Genomic DNA, 20,872 nt, shown 5'->3' with positions numbered 1-20,872 from the left:
AGAGGAGGGAACACATACATTGACTGGTACACCCATGGTGTTACCAACGCGTCCACAGCTATTGCCTGAGGGTCTCTTGACCTGGCACAATACCTGTCCAGTTTTTTGTTGAGGTGGGACGCCATCATGTCCACCTTTGGTTTTTCCCAACGGTTCACAATCATGTGGAAGACTTCTGGATGAAGTCCCCACTCTCCCGGGTGGTGATCGTGTCTGCTGAGGAAGTCTGCTTCCCAGTTGTCCACTCCCGGAATGAACACTGCTGACAGTGCTATCACATGATTTTCTGCCCAGTGAAAAATCCTTGCAGCTTCTGCCATTGCCCTCCTGCTTCTTGTGTCGCCCTGTCTGTTTACGTGGGCGACTGCCGTGGTGTTGCCCTACTGGATCAACACCGGCTGACCCTGAAGCAGAGGTCTTGCCAGGCTTAGAGCATTGTAAATTGCCCTTAGCTCCAGTATATTTATGTGAAGTGAAGTCTCCAGGCTTGACCACACTCCCTGGAAATTTCTTCCCTGTGTGACTGCTCCCCAGCCTCTCAGGCTGGCATTCGTGGTCACCAGGACCCAGTCCTGAATGCCGAATCTGCGGCCCTCCAAAAAGGTGAGCACTCTGCAACCACCACAGAAGAGACCCCCTTGTCCTTGGAGACGGGGCTATCCGCTGATGCATCTGAAGATGCGATCCGGACCATTTGTCCAGCAGATCCCACTGAAAGGTTCTTGCGTGGAATCTGCCGAATGGAATCGCTTCGTAAGAAGCCATCATTTACCCAGGACTCTTGTGCATTGATGCACTGACACTTTTCCTGGTTTTAGGAGGTTCCTGACTAGCTCGGATAACTCCCTGGCTTTCTCCTCCGGGAGAAAAACCTTTTTCTGAACTGTGTCCAGAATCATCCCTAGGAACAGCAGACGTGTCGTCGGGCTCAGCTGGGATTTTGGAAAATTTAGAATCCACCCGTGCTGTTGCAGCACTACTTGGGTTAGTGCTACACCGGCCTCTAACTGTTCTTTGGATCTTGCCCTTATCAGGAGATCGTCCAAGTAAGGGATAATTAATACGCCTTTTCTTCGAAGAAGAATCATCATTTCGGCCATTACCTTGGTAAAGACCCGGGGTGCCGTGGACAATCCAAACGGCAACGTCTGAAACTGATAGTGACAGTTTTGTACCACGAACCTGAGGTACCCTTGGTTTGAAGGGCAAATTGGGACATGGAGGTAAGCATCCTTGATGTCCAAGGACACCATAAAGTCCCCTTCTTCCAGATTCGCTATCACTGCTCTGAGTGATTTCATCTTGAACTTGAACCTTTGTATGTAAGTGTTCAAAAGATTTCAGACTTAGAATAGGTCTCACCGAGCCGTCTGGCTTCGGCACCACAAACAGCGTGGAATAATACCCCTTTCCTTGTTAGTAGGGGTACCTTGACTATTACTTGCTGGGAATACAGCTTGTGAATAGCTTCCAACACCGTCTCCCTGTCGGAGGGAGATGTTGGTAAAGCAGACTTCAGGAGTCTGCGAGGAAGAGACGTCTCGAATTCCAAACTGTACCCCTGTGATACTACCTGCAGGATCCAGGGGTCGACTTGTGAGTGAGCCCACTGCGCGCTGAAATTCTTGAGATGACCCCCCCACCGGACCTGAGTCCGCTTGTAAGGCCCCAGCGACATGCTGAGGACTTTTCAGAAGCGGGGGAGTGCTTCTGCTCCTGGGAAGGAGCTGCTTGCTGCAGTCTCTTGCCCTTTCCTTTGCCTCGGGCAGATATGAATGGCCTTTTGCCCGCTTGTTCTTATGAGAACGAAAGGATTGAGGCTGAAAAGACGGTGTCTTTTTCTGTTGGGAGATGACCTGAGGTAAAAAAGGTGGATTTTCCGGCTGTTCCGTGGCCACCAAGTCCGATAGACCGACCCCAAATAAATCCTCCCCTTTATACGGCAAACTTCCATATGCCGCTTGGAATCCACATCACCTGACCACTGTCGCGTCCATAAACTTCTTCTGGCAGAAATGGACAGCGCACTTACCCTTGATGCCAGAGTGCAAATATCCCTCTGTGCATCTCGCATATAAAGAAAATGCATCCTTTAAATGCTCTATAGTCAATAAAATATTGTCGCTATTCAGGGTATCAATATTTCCAGTCAGAGATTCCGACCAAACCCCCCCAGCACTGCACATCCACGCTGGGGCGATTGCTGGTCGCAGTATAACATCAGTATGTGTGTATATACTTTTTAGAGTATTTTCCAGCCTCCTATCAGCTGGATCTTTGAGGGCGGCCGTATCAGGAGACGGTAACGCCACTTGTTTTGATAAGCGTGTGAGCGCCTTATCTACCCTAGAGGGTGTTTCCCAGCGCGCCCTAACCTCTGGCGGGAAAGGGTATAATGCCAATAACTTCTCTGAAATTAGCAACTTCCTATCGGGGGTAACCCACGCTTCATCACACACTTCAATCAATTCATCTGATTCAGGAAAAACTACAGGTAGTTTTTTCACACCCCACATAATACCCATTTTTGTGGTACTTGTAGTATCAGAAATATGTAACGCCTCCTTCATTGCCGTGATTATGTAACGTGTGGCCCTACTGGAAAATACGTTTGTTTCTTCACCGTCGACACTGGAGTCAGTGTCCGTGTCTGTCGACCGACTGAGGTAATGGGCGTTTTAAAGCCCCTGACGGTGTTTGAGACGCCTGGACAGGTACTAATTGGTTTGCCGGCCGTCTCATATCGTCAACCGACCTTGTAGCGTGTTGACACTATCACGTAATTCCATAAATAAAGCCATCCATTCCGGTGTCGACTCCCTAGGGGGTGACATCCCATTACAGGCAATTGCTCCGCCTCCACACCAACATCGTCCTCATACCTGTCGACACACACGTACCGACACACAGCACACACACAGGGAATGCTCTGATAGAGGACAGGACCCCACTAGCCCTTTGGGGAGACAGAGGGAGAGTTTGCCAGCACACACCAAAGCGCTATAATTATACAGGGACAACCTTATAGTAAGTGTTTTCCCTTATAGCAGCTTAATATATAATTATATCGCCAAAAAATGCCCCCCCTCTCTGTTTTAACCCTGTTTCTGTAGTGTAGTGCAGTGCAGGGGAGAGCCTGGGAGCCTTCCCACCAGCGGATCTGTGTGGGAAAAATGGCGCTGTGTGCTGAGGAGATAGGCCCCGCCCCCTTCACGGCGGGCTCTTCTCCCGGTTTTTTCTGTAATCCTGGCAGGGGTTAAATACATCCATATAGCCCATGGGCTATATGTGATGTATTTTTAGCCAGTAAAGGTAATTACATTGCTGCCCAGGGCGCCCCCCCCCAGCGCCCTGCACCCTCAGTGACCGCGGTGTGAAGTGTGCTGAGAGCAATGGCGCACAGCTGCAGTGCTGTGCGCTACCTTAAGAAGACTGGGAAGTCTTCAGCCGCCGATTTCTGGACCTCTTCTCTCTTCAGCATCTGTAAGGGGGCCGGCGGCGCGGCTCCGGTGACCCATCCAGGCTGTACCTGTGATCGTCCCTCTGGAGCTAGTGTCCAGTAGCCTAAGAAGCCAATCCATCCTGCACGCAGGTGAGTTCGCTTCTTCTCCCCTTAGTCCCGCGTTGCAGTGAGCCTGTTGCCAGCAGGACTCACTGAAAATAAAAAACCTAACAAACTTTTATTCTAAGCAGCTCTTTAGGAGAGCCACCTAGATTGCACCCTTCTCGGCCGGGCACAAAAACCTAACTGAGGCTTGGAGGAGGGTCATAGGGGGAGGAGCCAGTGCACACCACCTAGTGGTCAAACTTTTAATTTTGTGCCCTGTCTCCTGCGGAGCCGCTATTCCCCATGGTCCTAACGGAGTCCCCAGCATCCACTTAGGACGTCAGAGAAATTGGGTTACGTTAAGGTCCAGATTTCGGCTCTGTACATTTTCTTCCAAAAAAGAACTGGCTTCACTGCCTGAAGTTCAGACTTTTGTTAAGGGAGTGCTGCATATTCAGCCCCCGTGTGTGCCTCTAGGGGCACCGTGGGATCTCAACGTGGTGTTGGATTTCCTGAAGTCGCATTGGGTTGAGCCACTTAAATCCGTAGAGCTAAAATACCTCACGTGGAAAGTGGTCATGCGGTTGGCCTTGGCGTCGACCAGGCGTGTATCAGAATTGGCGGTTTTGTCATGCAAATGCCCTTATCTGATTTCCATATGGATAGGGCGGAATTGAGGACTCGTTCCCAATTCCTTCCTAAGGTGGTATCAGCTTTTTATGTGAACCAACCTATTGTGGTGCCTGCGGCTACGTGGGACTTGGAGGACTCCAAGTTACTGGACGTAGTCAGGGCCCTGAAAATATATGTTTCCAGGATGGCTGGAGTCAGGAAAACTGACTCGCTATTTATCCTGTAGGCACCCAACAAGCTGGGTGCTCCTGCTTCTAAGCAGACTATTGCTCGCTGGATCTGTAGCACCATTCAACTTGCACATTCTGCGGCTGGACTGCCGCACCCTAAATCTGTAAAAGCCCATTCCACGAGGAAAGTGGGCTCTTCTTGGGTGGCTGCCCGAGGGGTCTCGGCTTTACAACTTTGCCGAGCTGTTACTTGGTTGGGTTCAAACATTTTTGCTAAAGTCTACAAGTTTGATACCCTGGCTGAGGAGGACCTTGAGTTTGCTCATTCGGTGCTGCAGAGTCATCCGCACTCTCCCGCCCGTTTGGGAGCTTTGGTATAATCCCCATGGTCCTTACGGAGTTCCCAGCATCCACTAGGACGTCAGAGAAAATAAGATTTTACTCACCGGTAAATCTATTTCTCGTAGTCCGTAGTGGATGCTGGGCGCCCATCCCAAGTGCAGATTGTCTGCAATACTTGTATATAGTTATTGTTAACTAAAGGGTTATTGTTGAGCCATCCGTTGAGAGGCTCAGTTATATTTCATACTGTTAACTGGGTATAGTATCACGAGTTATACGGTGTGATTGGTGTGGCTGGTATGAGTCTTACCCGGGATTCAAAATCCTTCCTTATTGTGTCAGCTCTTCCGGGCACAGTATCCTAACTGAGGTCTGGAGGAGGGTCATAGAGGGAGGAGCCAGTGCACACCAGGTAGTCCTAAAGCTCTCTTTAGTTGTGCCCAGTCTCCTGCGGAGCCGCTATTCCCCATGGTCCTTACGGAGTTCCCAGCATCCACTACGGACTACGAGAAATAGATTTACCGGTGAATAAAATCTTATTTTTACACATAGTGGCAGGCAGATTCCCCCTTTTTACACATTGCGGCAGGCAGTCCCAACAAAGACAGAAAGAAAGAAAGAAAGAAAGAAAGAAAGAAAGAAAGAAAGAGAGAGAGAGAGAGAGAGAGAAAGAAAGAAAGAAAGAAAGAAAGAAAGAAAGAAAGAAAGAAAGAAAGAAAGAAAGAAAGAAAGAAAGAAAGAAAGAAAGAAAGAAAGAAAGAAAGAAAGAAAGAAAGAAAGAAAGAAAGAATTATACTTACCCTCTCCGCTGGCTCAGGCTCCTTGGTGCAGCTTGACGATTCAGTAGAGAAGGAGGAGGAGGGAGGTGGAGGAGGGAGCCGCAGCAGTGCTGTGTTATTGGTGGAGGCGCTGCTGCTGCTGCCCCTCTGTTTCACTATAGGCTGTTCTCGGAAGACAGCCTATAGTGAAGCAGAGGGGCAGCAGTAGCAGCGCCTCCACCAGTAACAAAGCGCTTCTGCGGCTCCCTCCTCCACCTCCCTCCTCCTCCTTCCCCCGTACCGCTGCTCCTCTCCTCTCTCCGGGCGGCTGTGCGCTGCGGGCAGCGGTTGCCCGCAGCACACAGCGGCATGTAATGAGTCAGTTTGACTCATTACATGCTTTGGGCCCCTGGACAGAGGCGGGCCCCAGTGCAACGCACTGCTTGCACTGCCGGTAGTTCCGCCTCTGTGCACAGCCATAAATTGGCACTGTGCAAACAGAAAATATGGGTCATCCCACGTATGGGTGTGACTGTGATTACAATATGAACAAAGCCCTTGTCCTGTACTACAGTTTACCTACCTCTCCTCTGAAGTTATAGTACATCCCCCCATCACCTCTATGTAACACATACCCCTATGACCACCATAGTAACACATTAAACCTATCACGGTATCACCTCTGTAGTAACAATTCCCGCCATCACCTCTGCAGTAACACATTTCCTCATTACCTTTGCAGTAACAAATCCCCCATCACCTCTGTAGTAACAAAATCACCATCACCTATGTAGAACAAATCTTCTGTGACCTTTTTAGTAACACATTACCCCATCATCTCTGTAGGAATACATTCCTCCATCATCTCTGTATTAACAAATCGTCTATCACCTGTGCAGTAACACATTTCCCAGGGGAGGATTGGGACGCCGGGATATCGTATGAGTTCCTGGTTGGCTGCCGAGTCGTCCGGCTCCTACTACTGCAGGGCTGGCTGCTGTGATTAGAGCTTACTCAGCTCCGCCTCCAATTTGAGCAGCTCCTACCATGGGCCTTTGTGGAGGCGGATCTCATGAGTCAGCTACAGCCTCCATGCTCCATCCAGCAGCGCAGCTGTTCAGGTGGCCATGGAGCATGAAGGAGACACCGGACTAAGGTTGGGACAGGGGCCGGGAGCTCTGTATCCGCCTGTAGTGCATGCAGGGTGAGTGAAAGGGAGTGCCGGAGCTGGGTAATCCTCAGTGTCACCTCCTCTGTATAGCCGGTCCCATAGCCCCCTTGGCCGGCCGGCAGCCACACACTACCGGGTGCTGCTAGCTGTAAGCTGCAGAAGGCAGCTGTAGCCTGGCTCCGTTGGTTATTACAGGGAGTACGAGAGTCACAGGGGGGTTGGGATACATGGGACTCACAGGGGACAGGGCTACACAGGGCAGAGCAAGAGCAGGGAGAGGAAAAGCTGCTACAGAAGTCGAGATTCAGGGCCAGGCTGGCCCAGGGAACGAGACTGCAATGCACTTTAACTTTGCTCAGTGTTTGTATCGTAAGAGGGAGTGGAGGAAAATGTGTGTGTGTGTGTGTGTGCAGTGTCGGACTGGGACATGAAGAGCCCACCGGGGGAATGCAGTTATAGTGGCCCATACTTAGGGGTGTGGCTAGCCTACAAAGGGAGTGTGGCCAGCCTCCACAGAGGCTTGAAATACACAATAGTTTAGTGCAGTGTAATGTAACATATCTACCATGCATAATACAAGTGCATAGTCTGGAACCTAATCCCTAGAGGAAGGAGTGGGCCCGAAGCAGTGGGGCCTACCGGTGGTTTCCCTGGTACCCCTGTAGGCCAGTCCGACCCTGTGTGTGTGTGTGTGTGTGACAGTGACTTCCTTGTGTGGGTGAGTGACTTGCATGTGAGCTTCTGTGTGTGTGTCAGTGTGAGACAATGCATGTGAGCTTGTGTTTGTATGACTTGTATGCAGTGGCGGGCTGGGGGCAGAATGCCACATGTTCCCCATGCCGCTAACAATTTACTTTAGGGCCAGTGGCTAGCTGCAGCGGCATCACATGGGTGCAAAGGGTGTGCTTGCTATAGGGTCTGGACCCACAGGCCCAGCATGCTACCCAACTGCACCATGCAGTTTTTCCCCTTTATAAACACTTTGTGGTGAAGGTGGGGGGTTTTGGGGCAGGCGGGGTGACAACTCCATATGTGCAAGCGACATAGGGCCAGGTATGTTTGCTGATCGGGCCATGCTGCAGCAGCAGGGGCACAGTCTGTATGGACACATGTTGTGGGTCCCGCTCCTCCTTCAAGGCGTCCACCACGCTCAGCTGTGGCTGGGAGACTTGAGCAATGAGCAGCACTGCAAACCCTTACCTACAAGATTGGTAATCTTACATTGCTGCCTCTCTCTGTCCCTGCTGTCTCTCTCTATCTATGTCCCTGCTGTCTTTCTCTGTCAACTGCTGCCACTCTCTCTAGCTACAGTATGTCCTTGATGCCACTCTTTCTATGTCCCAGCTGTGTCTCTCTGTGCCTGATGTGTCTCTATGTCCCTGCCACCTCTCTCTGCCTCTACACTATGTCCCTGCTGCGTCTCTCTCCGTCTCTATGTCCCTGCTGCCCCTCTCTCCGCCTCTTTGTCCGTTTCCTCCATCTCTATGTCCCTGTTGCCTCTGTCCCTGCTGCCAGTCTGTGTCCCTGCTGCCTCTTTCTGTCCCTGCTGCCTCTCTCTGTCCCTGCCTCCTCTCTCTGCCTCTATGTCCCTGCTGCCTCTCTCTCTGTGTCCTTGCAGCCCCTCTCTCCACCTCTTTGTCCCTGCTTCCTCCATCTCTATGTCCCTATGGCCTCTCTGTGTCCCTGCTGCCACTGTGTCCCTGCTGTCTCTGTCCCTGCTGACTCTTTCTGTCCCTGCCACCTCTCTTTGCCTTTATGTCCCTGCAGCCTCTCTCTCCATCTCTATGTCCCTGCTGCCCCTCTCTCCGCCTCTTTGTCCCTGCTTCCTCCATCTCTATGTCCCTAATGCTTCTCTCTGTACCTGCTGCCACTCTGTGTCCCTGCTGTCTCTGTCCCTGCTGCCTCTCTCTGTCCCTGCCACCTCTCTCTGCCTCTATGTCCCTGCTGCCTCTCTCTCCTTCTCTTTGTCCCTGCTGTCCCTCCCTCCACCTCTTTGTCCCTGCTTCCTCCGTCTCTATGTCCCTAATGCCACTCTGTGTTCCTGCTGTCTCTCTGTCCCTGCTGCCTTTCTGTCTCTATGTCCCTGCTGCCTCTCTCTGTCTCTATGTCCCTGCTGCCTCTCTTTCTGTCTCTGTGTTCCTGTTGCCTCTCTCTGTCTCTGTGTCCCTGCTGCCTTTTTCTCCATCTCTATGTCCCTGCTTCCTCTCTCCCCGTCTCTATGTCCCTGATGCTCCTCTCTCCACCTCTTTGTCCCTGTTGCCTCTCTCTGTTGCTGCTGCCACTCTGTCTCTGCTGTCTCTCTCTGCTCTCTGTCCCTGCCACTTATCTCTGCCTCTATGTCCCTGCTGCCTCTCTCTCAATCTCTATGTCCCTGCTACCTCTCTCTCCGTCTCTATGTCCCTGCTGCCTCTCTCTCCGTCTCTATGTCCCTGCTGCCTCTCTCCACCTCTTTGTCCCTGCTTCCTCCGTCTCTCTGTCCCTGTTGCCTCTCTCTGTCCCTGCTGCCACTCTGTGTCCCTGCTGTCTCTCTCTGTCTCTATGTCCCTGCTGTCTCTCTCTGCCTATATGTCCCTGCTGTCTCTCTCTGCCTATATGTCCCTGCTGTCTCTCTCTGCCTCTGTGTCCCCGCTGCCTCTTTCTGTCTCTCTGTCCCTGCTGCCTCTTTCTCCGTCTCTATGTCCCTACTGCCTCTCTTTGTCTTTGTGTCCCTGTTGTCTCTCTCTGCCTCTTTCTCTCTCTGTCCCTGCCGCCCCTCTTTGCCTCTATATCCTTGCTGTCTCTCTTTGTCCCTGCTGTCTCTCTCTCTTTATCTGCCTGCTGCCTCCATCTCTATGCCCCACTTCCTCTCTCCATCTCTGTGTCCCTGTTGCCTCACTCAGTCTCTGTATATTCTGCCTCTCTCTATGTCCTTTCTGTATCTCTCTGTCCATGCTTCCTCTCTCTATCTATATGCCTGCTGCCTCTCCCCATTACAGACAAACATTATGCATTTATTCATGTCCATTTCCGTTCTTGTGGTAAATATACAAATGATACAAACGTTTGGGTGACACGCTTGTTGGTGATTTATTCATCCCAAATAGGTGTTCATTGTGTGCTAATTGCACTAGAGATACCATTAGGTATAATAGTTTGTGCTATGCACTGACCTCCATTAGGATAACCTGAAGTCCACAAAATTTCCACTGTAGCTGTGTATGGGGTACCGCCTACTAGCGCAGTCACTCACCCATGCAGTTTTGGCAGATAAAGTCTAATGGTCCAGTGCTGTGCACTAACCTCCAATGTGGCATGTAGCAGGCGGAGAGTAAAGTGTCTGCTGGTAGATTTAGGTACGGTCCAAGTGTGTATGGCTTCCATGAGTTGGGACTTTAATTGATATCTCCGCAGTCAAGTTTTGCCTGACTCTGCAGGCTTTATCAGAATCAGCACTGCACTATTTGACTTTTGTGTGTGTAGGGGGAAAGGTGGTGAAGAAGTGGGAAAAATGGATTGGCATCCTGGGAGAAGTCAAGGGCGTAAGTGGAGCAGTGTGAGCGGAGCATTGAAGAGGCACGAGGGAAGAAGTGTAGCTGTCAGCTCCAGGCCCATGCATACCTTAATCTGGAACTCGGCATTAGCATAAAGGTGCAGATGCAACTTCAGCAAAAGACGTAAAGGAAGGCCCAACTGCGTCCAACTCAGAATCAGGCTTTATGAGAAGGCATCTCTCCCCTCTTGACAGATCTCACCCTCAATACAGACCACACCCCCATTAGGGCTGCTTCCCTAAATTTGCCGGTCTGGTTTTCCATCCCAATCCACCCCTGCCCATCACCTATGTAGTAACAAATCTTCTATCATGTTTGTAGTAACACATTCCCTCATCACCTATGCTGTAACACATTTCCTCCATCAGCTATGTAGTAACACATCCTATCATCACCTCTGCAGCTACAAATCCCCCATCATTTATGTACAGCAGTAACAGATTTTCAATTACCTTTGTAACACCTTCTCTCATCACCTCTGCAGTAACACATACCCACATCATCTCTATAGGGACAGTGAGCAAAAATCTATGGGTGTGGCTTCATGGGGAAGGGACGTGGCCAAAGAATAGTACCAATTCACATTCTGCCACACAGTAGTTTCTGTCAGTCTCATTACACCCCACAGTAGTACCCCTTATATACATTATGCCATGTTAGGGCCACTTCCACACATTACACCGCAGTAGAGCAGAGCCCTTATATACATTATGCCAGGTAGATCCCCTTATACACATTACACCAGGTAGAGCCCTTTTTATACACGTTACGACAGGTAGACCCCATTTTCTTTGCACGTTGCACCAGGTACAGCCTCTTTTATATATGTTATGCCAGGTAGAGCCCCTTATACACATTACACTAGGTAGAGCCCCTTATACACATTACACACCATGTAGAGCCCATTTAATTAACTAATGTCTCAAATATAAATGTCCCATACTCAGAATAAATGGAATGGAAGTGTCTCACCCTGGCGGTGTTTTACTGGTGCAGATCACTTACCAATATTCCTATGTGCACTGTCCTCCCTTTGCTGTCCTGCTATGAAGTTCGGGTAGCCACAATGTTTGTCCTGCTGGGTGAGTTGGGTGACACTCAATTTTTGTCTTGCTGGGCAAGTTGGCAGCCACTACACCTCCTCCTTCGCTACAGTGGGGGTCAGCGGGCGCGCCCGGCTTGCTGTGCAGGCAGTCCTTGTGGCTGAGAAGACTACAGCATGTAGCTCCTACAGCTGTGACCTCCTGGTTGTGGGTCACATGCACTCTATCTCACCCCTGTGCTTATCACTTCCCCATCTTACCCCCTGCACCTCTCACTCCCCCATATCACCGCCTGCGCTTCTCACTTCCCCTTCTCCGTTCCCAATCTCACCACCTGTACTTCTCACTTCCCCATCTCACCCCCTGCACTTCTCACTTCCCCTTCTCACCACCTGCACCTCTTACTCCCCATCTTACCCCCTGTGACTCTCACCCCTAATCACACCAATCGCGGATCCTCAGCCAATGTCAGCTTCTCATTGGCTCGCAGTCCTCAAGCCATGATTGGCTCATGCAAGATTTTAAAAAAGCTGCCTCTTATTTTGATTGGCAGCAGATCCTCGATTTGCTAACTTTAAACTGCACAGTCCCAGGACCTTTTGAGGGTGTAAGTGGGAAGTGGGCAGTGGGCGGGTGCAGATGGCACTAGTGGGGTGACTGCGTTATATTGCTACACAAACAGGGCATCTGCTGGACCATATGATCTCCAACATGTATAGTAAGTACCAACTCAATTTCTTCAGAGGTTCCCCGATGCAGAGAAACCACCATATAGGTTAGGTGTGTTTGGAATGGAATGGAGAGGAATGATCCAAGAGTGAAATGCCCCTTTTTCGAGTGGTCACATACCTTATGCCATATGGCCACACACATTTTTGTGCACAGGCCTTCGGTGTGCAATCAGTGTACCACTAACAAATGTACTCTATTCGCTTCAGTGGAAGTAACAGAGCCTCCATTACCTCTGTAGTAACAAATTCCCCATCACCTCTATAGTAACACATTTAACATTGTAACTAGTGGCGGTGCACCTGGTGCAGTGCACCGGGCCCACTGTAAAGAAGTGGCCCTCATCTGGCTGCATTATTCAGGCCAGCCAGGTACTAATAAATGAGTTATACTGACTCATTACAGTACGCCAGCAGCCACGCCTCTGGTCATGACAGAGAGGGAGGAGGTAGTCCGGCCAGAGGTGGGGGACCCTCCCCTCCACTGGTATGATTGGGCAGCTTCTCGGCTTTGTGCAAGCTGGCCCCTCACCTGGGACCAGCCACCCTATCAGATGTGTGGCGGGGATTAGCCGTAGGCAGACCAATCCATCTCCTCTCTGTTCCTTGCTCTCATCTTCAAGGCGGCTGGAGGGAGACATAAACAGTGACAGCCATGACATTTGCTACAGAACTGCAAGACAGCAGGCAGCATTGCAGGTACTGGGAGGACCAGTTGTTTTGTTCATATGTTTGTAAATCCAGTCATCAGGACACAGAGACATGTGAGTTCACTGCTGTGCGGTTTTATTTCATCACAAACTCCAGACACACTGCACACAGGACCACCTACTTCCCAGCATCCCCCTGGTCCCAGGGACCATCACTGAAGATTCAGGCTTACACAGATTACTAAGGGAGTGTCTACAAATATTAAGCATTCTAATACACTAACATCATATCCTCTTTTCTTTAAAGATAAGCCCTGTACGCTTCAATGCAACAATTAACAACGTCATATTAAGAACATCATCTAACACGTTTCAATGAGTCTCTCAGGTCTGCGTATTTCCCTTTTGGGTCTTTCATACACAGTCTGTGTTTCATCTACCATGTTGGACCTTTCTAGAATCGTGGTTGGTTCACCATTATCAGGATCATCATACATGTCAGATGAAAGGTATTCTTCAGTCATGTTGTCTTCATTATGGTTAGGTTGAGATCTTAAATCCACCCGATTTCTTCTTACTTTCATTCCACGCTCTGTACGTATTGTATAAGATCTTGGTGCTACTTGTGCTTGCACAATACCTTTCTGCACCCAAATACCTTTCTCGTGATCTCTGAGACGGAATTGGTCATCCGATTTTAGATCAAGTAAGCTTTTTGTTCACCTGTCATGGAACAGTTTCTGTTTCGCCTGTTGACGTTCCTTACTCAGTCTGACCAACGCTGAGTTATGTGTATTAAGCAGTTCATCATGTATCGGGAGATTTGCTCTAATCCTCCTTCCCATCAGCATTTGTGCAGGAGAAAGGCCATTCTGTAAAGGTGTACTGCGGTAGATTAAAAGACTTTTGTAGAAATCTTCTTTACCTTCTTGAGCTTTTTTCATGAGACTCTTTACAGTTTTTACTGAACTTTCCACCAACCCATTTGAGCGTGGATAGTGGGGACTTGACGTAGTATGGACAAATTCCCACTCATCAGCAAATTGTCTAAATTCAGCACTGGAAAACTGAGGACCATTGTCAGTGAACACTTCCATAGGAACACCATGCCTTGCAAAGATTGACTTCATGCAATTGATTACGGCTTTACTAGTAGTTGTATGTAGTGTCTTCACCTCAGGGTAGTTAGAGTAATAATCAGTCACAACAATGTATGTTTTCCCATTACAATCAAACAAATCTGCGCCAACTTTCTGGTACGGTCTCTCTGGCACTGCATGAGGACTCAGTGGCTCGACTTGTTGTTTTGATCTATACGTAAGACATAATTCACATGTAGCTGTAGTCTGTGCTATGTCTTGGTTCATTCTTGGCCAACACATAACTTCACGCGCTCTCCGCTTACATTTTTCTTCTCCTAAGTGGCCTTCATGTATCTTGCACAGCATAGTTTTTCTTAGTCGTGCAGGTATGACAAACCTATTGCTTTTGTAAATAATACCATCGACAACTGTAAGGTCACTGCAGTACATCCATTAATCATGGATAGACAGCGAGCACGCATGTTTTTCTGCTGGCCAACCTTTCAGAATGATATCTTTCAACAGTTTCATTGTGTCAACTGTCTCAGTTTCTTTCCTAATCTGTTCTTGTCTTGCAAGAGACACTGGCCCTCATTCCGAGTTGTTCGCTCGGTAATTTTCTTTGCATCGCAGCGATTTTCCGCTAATTGCGCATGCGCAATATTCGCACTGCGCCAAGTAAATTTGCTAAGAAGTTTGGTATTTTACTTATGGCATTACGAGGTTTTTTCTTCGTTCTGGTGATCGGAGTGTGATTGACAGGAAGTGGGTGTTTCTGGGCGGAAACTGGCCGTTTTATGGGTGTGTGTGAAAAAACGCTGCCGTTTCTGGGAAAAACGCGGGAGTGGCTGGAGAAACGGGGGAGTGTCTGGGCGAACGCTGGGTGTGTTTGTGCCGTCAAACCAGGAACGACAAGCACTGAACTGATCGCACTGGAAGAGTAAGTCTCGAGCTACTCAGAAACTGCACAGAAAAATCTTTTCCCAATATTGCGAATACTTCGTTCGCAATTCTGCTAAGCTAAGATACACTCCCAGAGGGTGGCGGCTTAGCGTGTGTAATGCTGCGACAAGCAGCTAGCGAGCGAACAACTCGGAATGAGGGCCACTGGTAGAGAAGCTACGATCAAATTAACATAGGCTTCTATTTCTTCATCCGTCAGACTTTTGGAACCTTCACTTTTGTCTACAGCACGAGAAAGTGTATCAGCAATGTACATGTATTTGCCGGGACAGTACAGCAAGTGTACAACATATTTCTGTAGTCTGATAAGCATTCGTTGAATTCTCATGGGACAGTAATGTAATGATTTAGTCATGATAGCTACCAATGGCTTGTGGTCCGTTTCCACTGTAAATGCTTGACCATACACAAACTGATGAAATCGCTCACATGCATATGTGATTGCTAGAAGTTCTTTTTCTATCTGAGCATACCTTGTTTCAGCACTTGTCAGTGCTCTTGATGCATAGATTACTGGTTGCCATGTATCCTCATGTTCTTGTAACAGCACTGAGCCTAGGCCAAATTGCGAAGCATCTGCTGAAATTCTTATTATTTTCGCAGGATCAAAGAATTTTAGCACTGGTTGCTCTGTAATGATCTGTTTCAAGTTTTGCCAACTTTCTTCTTGTTCATGTGACCACATCCACTCGTTATCTTTGTCCAACAACCATCTAAGAGAGACTGTTCGTTCAGAGAGTTGAGAAATAAACTTTTCTAAGTAAGTAATCATTCCTAGGTATCTTCTGACGTCGTCTTTGTTGTTAGGACGTTCCATGGTCACTATGGCTGATATTTTCCTTGGGTCTGACTTTACACCTTGATCCGAGACCACGTCGCCCATAAAGGTAAGTGTATTCACGCCAAATTCACATTTGTCCTTGTTTAGCTTTAGATTCACTTTCTTGACAAGTTCCATTACTTTTCTCAATCTAGAATCATGTTCTTCCTTTGTAGATCCCCAGACAATAATGTCATCCATCATTGTTTCAACACCTGGAATATGTTCAAAAATCATGTGTATATTTTTGTGATATACTTCTGGAGCAGACAATATTCCATATGATAGTCGAAGAAATCTGTATCTACCTACTGGTGTATTAAATGTACAAAGCTTTGAGATGGCCTCATCTAGCTTCATTTGCCAGAATCCTGAAGATGCGTCCAATTTACTGAACCATTTTGCTCCCGCAAATTGCGACATGATTTCATCTCTGGTTGGTAGTTTGAAATGTTCTCGTTTAATAGCTTTGTTTAAATCTCTGGGGTCTAGACATATTCTGAGTTGTCCATTTTTCTTTTCAACAATTACTAAGGAGCTTACCCATTCAGTAGGCTCATCAACTTTCTGTATCACACCCAAGGCTTCCATGCGATTTAACTCTTGTTTCAGTTTTTCTCTCAGCGCAAACGGCACTTTTCTACAGGGGTGTATCACTGAAGAAACTTGCATGTCTATATTTATTTTATGCTCTCCAGGCAAAAAACCTAGACCTTTAAACATCGATTTGCAGTCATCTTCTACTTGTGATGTCACCATAAAAACTTTCTTTAGCAAGCTTAGTTTCTCACAGGAACTTAATCCTAGAATCAGTTGCACATTTTTATCCACAATCAGTAGAGATGTTTTAAACTGTTGTCCCTTATATTTCAGTGTCACTAAGCATGTACCTTTCACAGGAATTTCCTCCCCAGTGTACACTGTAACTTTCACTTTGGCTGGATGAATTTTAGGTTTTACTCTAAAAGTCTTATAGTCTTGAAACGTTATTAAATTCACCTGCGCGCCAGTATCAAGCTTAAAGGGAATGACAATCTCGTTAACAGTTAAAGGGACAATCCATTCTTTCTTATCTGCACTGTAAAGTTCAATGCAATCCACAAAGAATTCCTCTGTTTGTTTAACAGCATACACTTTGGTTGTTTGACTTTTAATTTTACAGCATTTGGCAAAGTGATTAAGTCTACCACATTTCATGCAGGTTTTACCATAAGCAGGGCACATTTTAGTATTGTGAGCATTTCCACATCTACTACACATTTCCTTGTTAGACTGTGGCTTACACTGCTTCATTCTTGAGAATGGAGGTTTTCTGGGCTCTGTTTTCTGCACTACATCAGCTTCCTTGTGTAAATTTTTGGCTTGAAATCTAGTTATTTCTGCAGATCTGCACATAGTCACTGCCTTTTCTAGTGTTGGGTCTTGCTCTCTCAGCAATCTCTCTCTGAGTCCATTATCAGGTATTCCACACACAATACGATCTCTAATCAGTGAATCCTTTAAATCAACAAACTCACAGGTTTTACTGAGTGATTACAGCTCTGTAACATACTGATCAAATCCATCTCCAAACTTCTGATCACATGTGAAAAACTTATATCTTTCATATGTCACATTTTTCCTTGGCACAAAGTAATCTTCAAACTTTTGCATTATAGAAGATAGCACCATATTCTGCCCCTCATCAAACTGAAAACTATTATAAATGTCCAGCACATCCTCTCCTATCACACGGAGGAAAATGGATGCCTTAGTTTTGTCAGCCTCTGTATCAGCTCCACATGCAGCAAGATTTATACTAAAACCTTTGCTTTAAATCTTTTCCAGTTTTCAGACAAGTTACCAGACATCAGCATGCCGGTTGGAGGAGCTAGTTTATCCATGGTTACTCACTGTTTGAAGAGAGGAGCACACGGCAGGCTTTGCAGACACTGAGTATCACAGCCTTACGGACTGCTGCAGGATTCTTTAACACTGAGAGCACTAGCAGTCCAAGTTAAACTTCTTCTGGCACCATGTTTTGTTCATATGTTTGTAAATCCAGTCATCAGGACACAGAGACATGTGAGTTCACTGCTGTGCTGTTTTATTTCATCACCTACTCCAGACACACTGCACATAGGACCACCCACTTCCCAGCATCCCCCTGGTCCCAGGGACCATCACTGAAGATTCAGGCTTACACAGATTAGTAAAAAATATATATATACTGTATTGCTCCAGAAAATTATATATACGGATTAGATGGTCACCCTCTCCCTCTCCCTGTTACTATTTGTCTTTCTTTGTCACCTTCTGCCCCTGCTGTCACCTTCTCCCTGTCACCCCCTGCCTCTGCCCATTGCCCTCTTCTTGTCACCCTCTGCCTCTCCCTTTCACCCTCTCCATGGCACGCTTTGCCCATCACCTTCTTCCTGTCAACCCCAGCTTCTGCAAGTCATCCTCTTCTTGTCACCCTCTGCCTCTCCATTACCCTCTGCCTCTCCCTTTCAACCTCTCCACGACACCCTTTGGCCATCACCCTGTCCCTTTCACCCTTTACCTCTTCCCTGCCACCCTCTGCCTCTGTCCGGCATCCTCATCCTGTCATCCCCTGCCTCTCCGTTACTCTGGCTCTCTCTTTCACCCTCTCCACAGCATGGTTTGCCCCTCACCCTCTCCATCACCTTTTGCCTCTTCCTGTCACACTCTGCCTCTGCCCATCCCGCTCACCCTGTCACACTCTGTCTGTCACCCTTTGCCTCTGCCTGTCACTCTCACCCTCTGCTACTACCTATCTCTCTCTCTGCCGGGACACCCATTTGTGGAGCCTCTGAGCAGCACTGCCAACATCAGACATCAGTGAATTTAAAGGGGGTACATATAATTGTTATTTGATTAAAGTAGGCACAGGTTATTATTAGTGATGTGCACCTGAAATTTTTCGGGTTTTGTGTTTTGGTTTTGGGTTCGGTTCCGTGGCCGTGTTTTGGGTTCGGACGCGTTTTGGCAAAACCTCACCGAATTTTTTTGTCGGATTCGGGTGTTTTTTTCAAAAGACCCTAAAAAACAGCTTAAATCATAGAATTTGGGGGTCATTTTGATCCCATAGTATTATTAACCTCAATAACCATAATTTCCACTAATTTTCAGTCTATTCTGAACACCTCACACCTCACAATATTATTTTTAGTCCTAAAATTTGCACCGAGGTCGCTGGATGGCTAAGCTAAGCGACCCTAGTGGCCGACACAAACACCTGGCCCATTTAGGAGTGGCACTGCAGTGTCACGCAGGATGGCCCTTCAAAAAAATACTCCCCAAACAGCACATGACGCAAAGAAAAAAAGAGGCGCAATGAGGTAGCTGTGTGACTAAGCTAAGCGACCCTAGTGGCCGACGCAAACACCTGGCCCATCTAGGAGTGGCACTGCAGTGTCACGCAGGATGGCCCTTCAAAAAATACTCCACAAACAGCACATGACGCAAAGAAAAATGAAAGAAAAAAGAGGTGCAAGATGGAATTGTCCTTGGGCCCTCCCACCCACCCTTATGTTGTAAAAACAGGACATGCACACTTTAACGAACCCATCATTTCAGCGACAGGGTCTGCCACACGACTGTGACTGAAATGACTGGTTGGTTTGGGCCCCCACCAAAAAAGAAGCAATCAATCTCTCCTTGCACAAACTGGCTCTACGGAGGCAAAATTTCCACCTCCTCATCATCGTCCGATTCATCACCACTTTCACTGTGTACATCCCCCTCCTCACAGATTATTAATTCGTCCCCACTGGAATCCACCATCTCAGGTCCTCGTGTACTTTCTGGAGGCAATTGCTGCTGGTGAATGTCTCCATGGAGGAATTGATTATAATTCATTTTAATGAACATCATCTTCTCCACATTTTCTGGAAGTAACCTCGTACGCCGATTGCTGACAAGGTGAGCGGCGGCACTAAACACTCTTTCGGAGTACACACTGGAGGGAGGGCAACTTAGGTAGAATAAAGCCAGTTTGTGCAAGGGCCTCCAAATTGCCTCTTTTTCCTGCCAGTATACGTACGGACTGTCTGACGTGCCTACTTGGATGCGGTCACTCATATAATCCTCCACCATTCTTTCAATGGTGAGAGAATCATATGCAGTGACAGTAGACGACTTGTCAGTAATCGTTGGCAGGTCCTTCAGTCCGGACCAGATGTCAGCATCAGCAGTCGCTCCAGACTGCTCTGCATCACCGCCAGCGGGTGGGCTCGGAATTCGTAGCCTTTTCCTCGCACCCCCAGTTGCGGGAGAATGTGAAGGAGGAGATGTTGACGGGTCGCGTTCCGCTTGACTTGACAATTTTGTCACCAGCAGGTCTTTGAACATCTGCAGACTTGTGTCTGCAATTCTTCTGGCACCGACAGCATCTCTTGCACGCCCCTGTCGTTTTTTAAATAATTCTGCACCACCAAATTCAAGGTATGAGCAAAACATGGGACGTGCTGGAATTTGCCCAGATGTAATGCACTCACAATATTGCTGGCATTGTCCGATGTCACAAATCCCCAGGAGAGTCCAATTGGGGTAAGCCATTCTGCGATGATCTTCCTCAGTTGCCGTAAGAGGTTTTCAGCTGTGTGCCTATTCTGGAAAGCGGTGATACAAAGCGTAGCCTGCCTAGGAACGAGTTGGCGTTTGCGAGATGCTGCTACTGGTGCCGCCGCTGCTGTTCTTGCAGCGGGAGGCAATATATCTACCCAGTGGGCTGTCACAGTCATGTAGTCCTGAGTCTGCCCTGCTCCACTTGTCCACATGTCCGTGGTTAAGTGGACATTGGGTACAACTGCATTTTTTAGGACACTGGTGAGTCTTTTTCTGACGTCCGTGTACATTCTCGGTATCGCCTGCCTAGAGAAGTGGAACCTAGATGGTATTTGGTAATGGGGGCACACAACCTCAAGAAATTGTCTAGTTCCCTGTGAACTAACGGCGGATACCGGACGCACGTCTAACACCAACATAGTTGTCAAGGCCTCAGTTATCCGCTTTGCAACAGGATGACTGCTGTGATATTTCATCTTCCTCGCAAAGGACTGTTGGACAGTCAATTGCTTACTGGAAGTAGTACAAGTGGTCTTCCGACTTCCCCTCTGGGATGACGATCGACTCCCAGCAGCAACAACAGCAGCGCCAGCAGCAGTAGGCGTTACACTCAAGGATGCATCGGAGGAATCCCAGGCAGGAGAGGACTCGTCAGACTTGCCAGTGACATGGCCTGCAGGACTATTGGCTTTCCTGGGTAAGGAGGAAATTGACACTGAGGGAGTTGGTGGTGTGGTTTGCGCGAGCTTGGTTACAAGAGGAAGGGATTTACTGGTCAGTGGACTGCTTCCGCTGTCGCCCAAAGTTTTTGAACTTGTCACTGACTTATTATGAATGCGCTGCAGGTGACGTATAAGGGAGGATGT

Source organism: Pseudophryne corroboree, chromosome 12, assembly GCF_028390025.1.
Source record: "Pseudophryne corroboree isolate aPseCor3 chromosome 12, aPseCor3.hap2, whole genome shotgun sequence".
NCBI classification, from domain to species: domain Eukaryota; kingdom Metazoa; phylum Chordata; class Amphibia; order Anura; family Myobatrachidae; genus Pseudophryne; species Pseudophryne corroboree.
Note: the sequence above shows the minus strand (reverse complement) of the source record.